We start from the raw sequence: 9,872 nt of genomic DNA on the forward strand, positions 1-9,872 counted from the left end.
GAACCTTTAATTCATTTGATATTCAAAGAATTATAAGGTTAAAACTTGATTTATTGCTCATAACCTAAAAATTCATAAGTTCAATCAACAAAATATTAACCGAGTATACAAAGTTCAAACAGGACAAAGCCAGTGCTATAAGGCTTCACGGTGGGCGGAAGAAATTCTTTTTAATTTGCCTCAGAATGTCTCATTACAAGTTAAAGGTCAATACCCCTGGGTCAAACAAAATATGGGCCTTGCTTCTCAGTGCCCCACGGATCTCGATGATGTGTCTCGAACTTCAGACGGTTCCAACATCACGTCCATAGCTCTCAATATTTTTTGGTACGAATAGGGTGACTTCTTCTTACCTCAAAACTTTTATCACTAGATTCTCCGCAAGTTACTCCTCGGGTTCGTGATTAATGCACGTTGAGACACAATGTATACCATGTAATGTACAATGTATATATACTAATGCAAAAAATCACATGCAAATGCAAAGATGCAAAACTGAGAGTGGAAAATGTGAGATGCAAATGCAACAAGGAATTGATCCCAAAAGTAACTAATCCTTGAACAATTCTTGAAAATTTGACAATGTCTCAGTACACTAGGGAAGTGAAAATCTGGTCCATCTGTAAGTTATCTAGCTCCTGCGAGCATCTGGGTATTGCATCGTCTTCAAAGCTTCTACTTCATCTTTTACTTTCAGAAGTCTTTTGAGCTGGTTCGTGATCTTCAACTTTGGCTTCAGCGTCGAATCTTCTTGAATCCAACTTGTTACCTCAACAGGTATACGTCTTGCTTCTCAGTAGGTAGACTCTCCCTTGACGCTACTCGATCTACGTAGAGCATCTTCAAAATTCTACTGATCCTAGTGAAAGGCATTGTTGTGGCATTATTTTTCAAAAATCTTCTAAAAGATCAATTATTTAAGGGATCAATACATTTGAATGATATGTCATGTTCATGTAAAAACATAACAAGACTAGATAAAAGGAAATCAATGTTAGTATAAACAAAAAGAATCAAGTCATTTAAAATGATTAATCAAAGAAATGTAGTCTTAGAAATAATAAATAAATTCGACTCAAAGTTGAGACTAAAAAAAAACATATTAAGTTTAATAGTCCTAACTGAATACGTTCTAATTCTCTTAGGTTATCCACTTGGCTCTAGCAGGGTAGGTTTACTAAATTCTCTACATAAGGTTGGGTTCTAGCAACGGGTTCCCGAGCCATCTTTGCAACCTACTAAGGTTGACTCTGATTCTAGTCCAATACAGACTTGCAAATCGGATTCGACTCAGGGGATCACACCACTAAAAGCGTATCTCAGAACTGAATTCCGGATAGGCAACTTAGAATGCTTTCTAGAGATACTTTATCAGACCCAAACAAGGAATCCCAATGCTCCTCATGAAGTGTGATGTTTCTCTCTACTTAGGTAAACTGGGTTTGAGCTCGGGCTTAGAGCTATGATATGCAATAATCCTAAATATTCACATAAGTGTCAGCATTAATCAGAGAGAAAATCTTTTTTTCTTTTGAAATAACATAATGAACTGTAAATTAAAACAAGATCGAACACATAATTTCCCAAAATCCTAAATATAGGGTAACCAACTCGTGATTCGACTCTCAAGTTGTTAAAAAACAAAACGTCCCCAGCGGAGTCGCCAAGCTGTCAACATCGTTTTTCGCCCAGGTGGGGAAAAGACCGATACCGACTCAGGGGTTTTCTCTTTTGAAAAGGATTTCGAAATGTGAGGAGTCACCATCAATCATTTAAGGTGTGATTGGGAAACCATTAAAGCCGAGTGATTTTAATAAAACATTTTATTTTTATCAAAATATTGAGTTTTAAGGTCTGCGAAAATCCAGAAATCGGGTTCTGGAGTCAGTTACGTATGGGAAAGGATTAGCACACCCAAAAACACCCAAAAATTGATACCTAGTTGATTACCATAAATTTAAAATAAGAAATTTTGAGTTCGATCTTTATTTAATTTAAAAATAATTACGGATGCAAAGTTGAAAAGGGTATTCGTTTATTAAAGCCGATAATATTTTCCCCTAGCATAAATGCGGGAGATCAACTATTGTGCTTGATAACCTAATATTGCGTTAATTTTAGAAAATCTTGATGCGGTTTTAAAAATGATGTCGACTTATTTCGGGAATCACTAGTAGTCACCCCTGAGCATACTTGCGGGAGATATACTATTAATTCCCTAATAAGTGAACATTGCCTTAGGGTTAAAAATAAAATGCAATCAAACAAATTTTATTTATCCTAATTAAACTAAGAGTAAATTAAGGTTTTTTCTAGCTTAGAGTGTCAAAATATGAAAATTAAAGGACCTAAAAGCACAGACCTAGAAGTGTAGGTTCTAATATTAACCCTATTTGATTATAAACCAATTATTAAATCGAATAACCGAGATGGTCCCTTGAGCATTTACACGAGGGACGACACGGATTATTCTCTAAATTAAGGGAACTATATTGAAATATAGCTAAAAGTGGAGGCTCTATTTAACCTATTTAATTATGTCAATATTAAACTCTAATCGAAATTTTGGGATTAAAAAGTTCGAGATCTAAAAATATCGATTTCTAAAATATTTAAAAGTATGAGAACCTAAATTGATAATTTATAAAGTTGAGGACTAATTAAAATAAACCTAATTCTAAATATTATCTAAATTAACATATTAAAAATAACTAAGCCTAAAGTGTCACTTTTTAGAAAATATTGATGATTAATAAATTTTAAAAGGGTCAAGCAATCGGTTTGAGTAATCGGGCATCTTATGCTAAAACTCATCTCGAATTGCTTTTTAATTAAAACTAATGTGAAATCCTAATTTCTATATCATATTTGAATTACACCTCCAATCTAAAAACAAATTATAAAAAAACTAACTAAATAAAACTAGAATAACAAATTTAAAATAAACAATAAGTATGTAAAAAATAAATAATAAAAGCAGAGTATATATGAATTGAATTGAAATAAATTAAAAATACACACTCGAAATTAAAGCATAAAGCAAAAGGACCACATTGAATAAATTAAAAATATAACATCAAAATCATGAATGAATAAAGAAAATAGAACTGATTAATGACTAAAATGAAACAAAACAAAAATTAGTGACTAATTTAAAATAAATAACAATACAAATAGGTGACTAAATTAAAATAAAATAAAACAGAATGATGAAATTACAATAAACTATAAACGAAAGGTCCAATGACCAACATGCAAAAACACGTCAAATATAGGGGGGCTGAACTGTGATTTGACCCTAAAACTAGTGACTAAAACGTAAATTTATGCCTAAAGTATGAGGACCTAAGCATGATTTACCCTTAATTATGGGTGAAAAATCATGAAATACCCTGGAACCGAGGGACCTATTGCATAATTTACCCAAAAGTTAACCACCCACCTTTTACTCTTTCCAGTAACGTGAAAAACCAAAAATATCTCATCCTTTCTTTTATTTTTGTTCTTTCTCCATGGCCAAACTCCCCCTTTCTCCTTCATGCGGCCAACCAAGCCCTAACCTCCGGATCCGACGAAGGCCACTATCCACTCATACCCCGACGATCGGACTGGGCTCTGACGAGGAAAAATCCAACTCAGGTAACCCCTATTCTCAACCTTTTTCCTCTATTTTTTATGGAAACTACATACATCCATCAAGAAAATAAAAAATAATTTAAAAGGACAAAGGTTCAAACGAACCTTTGCAAAATCGAGGAAATTTTCTCTATTTGTTTTTCTTTTTTCATTTCTGAAAATCCCTCTTCTACAACTCTATTTCGAAAATAAAGAAAGTTTGCATGAAAAACAAAGAAAAAGAAAGGAAAATGTAAGACCTTTGAAAAACAAGTGTTCTTGTTGTATTTTCTTCTTCTTTGTTCGAATGAAAGAAAAAAAATACGGGAAAAGCGTTACAATTTTTTTCATAAAAAACAAACAACAGGGGAAAGGAAGTCCCTGTTACAACATGTTCCTTTGGTTTTTATAACCCCAAATTACGTGTAAAGCAAAGTAAAAAACTGATGTTGTTTCTTGCTGTTGATGAAGTGAGGCATGGAGTATGGAAGGGGAATGGTGAGCAATAGGGCATGGCCTGCTCGGTTGGTGATGGTAGCAGACTCGGTTGGTTAGGCTATGATCGGTTGGTGGTGCAGGGTATGGACCCGGTTTATTTTAAATTAATTTCTATAATAATATATTTTTTTGGGTAAAAAATTAGTGCTTACAGTAATCAAACTATCTCTTTGATGTATGATTCCATATACTTATCCATTGAAAAATCAGTTCAAATAGGAATGAAATGTGCGATCTTAGTCAATCTGTCCACAATTACCCAAATTGAATCCTTTTTATTTGGTATCAATGGTAATCCCGTTACAAAATCCATCCTAATTCTTTCCCATTTCCACTGAGGTCTGGATATCGGTCGTAAAAGTCCTGAAGGTGCTTGATGTTCAACTTTCACTTGCTGATAGGTAAGACACTTTGCAACAAACTCTGATATTTCTCTTTTCATGCCTAACCACCAAAAACGCCCTTTCAGATCTTGATACATCTTGTTCCCTCCTGGATGCATGGTCAAAGTACTACAATAAGCTTCTAACAATATTTCTTTCTTTAACTCTTCATAATTTGAAATACAAACTTTATGTCTATAATATAAGCATCCATCCCACTTTACCTCAAAGTCCTTAATTTCACCTTTTTCAACTTGTTCAATCTTTGTCAAGCAATTATTATCTTTTTTTTGAAATTCCCTTATTCGATTCAAGAGTAAAGGTTTTAGCTTCAATTTGGCCACTAGAGTACCATTGTCCTTCAACGCGAGTCGGACATCTAACACACGTAGACCTGCAAAAGTCTTTTGACTAAGAGCGTCAACTACCACGTTAGTCTTTCCGGGATAATAATCTATGATCGCATCATAGTCTTTAAGTAGCTCAATACATCTAATTTGTATTAAGTTTAGCTCTTTTTGAGTTAGCAAATACTTCAAACTTTTGTGATCCGTGTAAATGTAACAATGCTCACCATATAAATAGTGGCACCAAATCTTCAGTGCAAACACCACTGCTGCTAAGTCAAGATCATGCATCGGATAGTTCTTCTCATGGGACTTAAGTTGTCTCGAAGCATAGGCGACTACTTTTCCATCTTGCATTAATACACATCCCAGACTATTATGGGAAGCATCACTATAAATCGTGTAGTCCTTGCCCGATTCTGGTTGCACTAGCACTGGAGCTTCCGTTAGTACTTTCTTTAACAATTCAAAACTTTCTTGGCATTTATTCATCTAATTAAAGGACACATCTTTCCTTAATAGCTTTTTTAAAGGGTATAAAATCATTGAAAAGTCTTTTACGAACCTTCGATAATATCCAACCAAACATAAGAAACTCCGTACTTCAGAAACATTTCTTGGGATTTCCCAATCTAATATATCTTTTATCTTCTGATGATCTACTCAAATCCCCTCTACAGAAACCATGTGTCCAAGGAATGTCATTTAAGTTAACCAAAATTCCCACTTAGACAACTTAGCATAAAGTTTTTTATCTCGAAGTGTCTGAAGTACCATTTGAATATAGGTGTCATGTTCCTCCTTTGTCTTTGAATACACCAATATGTTATCAATGAAGATAACAACAAATTGATCGAGATATGGTTGAAATACTTTATTCATAATGCCTATAAACACAACTGGTGCATTGGTTAATCCAAATGGCATAACTACGAATTCATAATGACCATATTGAGTCCTAAAAGCCGTCTTTGAAATGTCCTTCTCTTGAATCTTCAACTGATGATAACCTGAACGTAAATCAATTTTGGAAAACACCGCAACTCCCTTGAGTTGATCAAATATATCGTTAATTCTTGGGAGAGGATACTTGTTATTTATGGTCACCTTGTTGAGCTATCGATAATCAATACAGAGACACATTGAACCATCTTTCTTCTTTATAAATAGCACTGGAGCACCCCAAGGTGACACACTAGGTCTGATAAATCCCTTATTACGATAGCTCTTGCAACTGAGTCTTTAGCTCACTCAGTTCCTTTTGAGCTATTCGGTAAGGAGCCATTGAAATCGATGTCGTTCCAGGCATTACCTTAATTTGAAACTCGACCTCTCTATCTGGAGGTAATCCCGACAACTCAGCTAGAAATACATCTGGAAATTCTCAGACCGTCGGAATGTCATCTAGTCCTCTCTTATAGACTCGAGTGTCGATCACATTATAAATAAAAGCTGGAAATTCTTGTAATATTAATTTCTTGGCAGACAATACCGATATCATGTTAGTTAATGGATTAAATCTTTCATTGACCATAATTACGTCAGATCCATCAGAACTTCTCAGAACTACTCTCTTCAATCGACAATCAACATTGGCATGGTAACGTATAACCAGTCTATTCCCAGAATAACATCAAACTCATCAAAGGGTAATTAAATCATATTAGCAGGGAATTCAATTCCCTGAATCCTGATGGGACACACTTGACACAACTAATTCACTTGAGCACTATGCCCTAATGGGTTAGTAACGATCACATCATTACTTATAGCATCTAATTGGATTTTTAATTCTCTCACCAACTAACTACAAATATAAGAATAGGTTAATCCCGGATCAATCAAAACCAAAATAGATTTATCAAATAACTGAAAAGTACCTGCAATGATCTTCAGATCATCACGATCTTTATTAGTCTTAATATTGTATACCTGAGCAATTGAACGTATTTCAGGTTGAGTGGCTGACTCATAATGATTTCTTCCTCTACCTCGTCATCTACCTCTCTGAGGTACAATAGCAGATCTCTCAGACTATGCAGCCTCTCCAGTCACCAATGGACAATCCTGGATAAAATGTTCGGTGTCCCCAAATCTGAAACATGCTCCTGAGACCATTCAACATATGTCACTATGGTGTTTGCCATAATGCAGACATTGACTTTCCTGCTCTTGATTCCACTGATTGAGTCTGCCTAGTTCTTGCAAATTATATCCTCTACCTGAGGATGCAATTGATTTATATCATGATTGAGGTCGAAAACCCAAACCTCGACTTTTCTTTAATTGTGATACACTTGATGAGGCACCAGCTCTCTTGTTCCACTTGGTATTTTACTCCCTAAATCTTTCATTCTGAGCTCACTCTAAAGCTTTAGCTCGATTCACAACCTCTTAAAATGTGGAAAGGTTCAGCACTAACAATATCTCTTTCAATCTGGGGTGCAAACCCTCTACGAACCATTCACAAGAATCCTTTTCCATAAGGACCAACTCTGCTACAAATCTGCTCAGCTTGTTGAACTCGCACCCGTACTCATACACAGTGTGATTCCCTTACTTCAAATTAATGAATTCTTATTTTATTTAATGAATAAATCGGTCACCTATATACTTGTTATTGAAATTTCCAAAAAGAAAACTATGCCACTTGATCTCGAGATACTTTCATCATCACATTGGTCCAAACTATTCATGCTTGTCCTCGTAGTAATGAGACTGCACCATCTAATTTCTCTATTTCAGAACAATGAAGACTCTAAAACATAATCTTAATGTCATTTAACCATATATCCGCAGCAACGGGACCTTTATAACATCCTCAATACTGAGTTAGTGACTAAATTGTTAAACTTTAGAATTTAGTGACTAAATTAGAATAATTGAATAGTTTAAAGACTTATATGGGAAATGTTGTGTAGGATTGAAATACGAAGAAAGAGTAATAGAAGGGAAAAGTGGTCAATTGATAAAGAAATAATAAAAGTTGGTTTGATTATATTAACCACGTGGAAGGAAGAGAAGCAAAAATCAAAGGTTCCATAGTTATCTTCTTCTCCTTTCTTCTTCATACGTGAAGGCCTCAAAGCAAAGGTGAGATTTAGTATTAGTTGATTATTAGTTAAAATTCAAGTTTGGTTTTGATCATTAGGTGATACTTAAGCTTAAGGAAAGCTTAAGTAGTCTTAAAACGATAAGATGAAGAGAACAGAAAGGATTAAAGATGAGGGGTTCTTAAATGAAATCTTGATAGGAAGGTAGTCATTAGATTTCAAGACCAAATTTAACTTGTCATTAGTGGATTTAAGGAGTATAAAGTGTTAGAATTGGATTTAGAACATGTTGAAAATTGAGTATAATTCTTGAATTCAATATGGAGGATATGATTTTGAGGTTAAAGATATGATAAATGAGTATTAATGGATTTAAGCATGTGTATGTGAGTTAAGAATATGAAAGGGGGTGAAATATGAAGTGTTTTAGCTGAAATGGAGTAATTTTTGGGTTTAAAAAGTGATTTATGGGCTAGGGGTATCGTTACCCATTCAACAGGTACCGATACTTCAAAAGTAAAATTTAGGAAGACATTCAAGGGGTATCGATACCTGAAGAACAATATCGATACCAGGGGTACCGATACCTTAAGGAAGGTATCGATACCATTGTTTAACGAAAAAATTACAGAATGCAATATGGGTATCGATACCTAGGCATGGTACCGATACTTCAGTTAAGGATGTACCGATACCCTATATGGGTTACCGATTCTACTCCAATGAGAAAATGAAAATAGACTTTTCTTTTTGTTTAAGAAACGAGAAATTAAAGTAAGCTATTTAGAATATTGATATGTATAAATGTATGATTATGTAGACATCGAGCTCAAGCAAGTTCCGGAACAACAACACAGTTAGGATCGATCTAAGGATAGAGAATCATAGAAGTGGATTTGGAATTTAGTGAGGCCAAGGTGAGTGTATAATATAGGTATAGTTCAAGAGAAATAAGACTTGTGATAAGTCTATTTCCTATGTAGTTTTCATAGTCTAAAAGTTATAAACATGCATATATTATGGTTATTATAAACACGTGCATAAGTTATACATGTTTATATAATTTGATCTATGTTATATGGATCATGTGAATGTACTCAAATATATATGTCACAGGATATGAGATTGATGAATATATGCACATGTGATATGTAATAGAAGAAAAGACACAAGTGATTACAAAGAAGATGATATAAGTACATGTTTATGTGGAGTATAACACTAATGCGCATGTTATGTGATATGAGAGCTTTAGGTATAGTTGGCATGCCAAGAGTCGAGGGTTTCATAGGTCCTTCGGAACATATTCACAGGTCCTTAAGGATAAATTTCATATGGCACTCAGTGGGACTTATACGAGCTGTGGTGATAGTATAGGTGCACAACCTCCATGTACTCGAATACCTTAAGTTCTCAGTATATACATGGGTCTATAAAGAATATGAAAAGTGTGTGTATTGCATTATATTTTATCATATTATTATTGGTTATCATGAATCATATGTAATGTGATGATTTTACTTGACTATTATGTTGTATGTTCATATTTATAAGAATTGCATTATTATAAGTTTATGCCTCACTAAGTATATGACTTAGCGTGTAAGTATTTTTCCACGTAGGTACTGAAAAGAGAGACGGTCATGTTTAAGATTAGCAAGACAATGTACATTCACTCGAAGATCAGATCAGAAGTAAATTCACAGTATGTATTTTGTTGTTTAAAAGTGTTGGCATGTAATAGGTGTAATTTACATATGCTATGATCAGTTTTGTAATATTTTGGTCGTACTTATGTAAAGGGTCAGTGTTATATTAATGAAAGTTTAAATTTTCTATAGTTTTTTTTATAAATGTATATGTTTAAAAAGTCAATGACACCTCAGACTCGTTTCTGGGTCAGATACGGGTTGGGGGTGTTACAGTTAATGGTATCAGAGCTATGGTTGAGCGATTCTCGGCATAAACCAAAGTCT

Source organism: Hibiscus syriacus, unplaced genomic scaffold, assembly GCF_006381635.1.
Source record: "Hibiscus syriacus cultivar Baekdansim isolate YM2019G1 unplaced genomic scaffold, ASM638163v2 tig00003041_pilon, whole genome shotgun sequence".
Lineage (NCBI taxonomy): Eukaryota > Viridiplantae > Streptophyta > Magnoliopsida > Malvales > Malvaceae > Hibiscus > Hibiscus syriacus.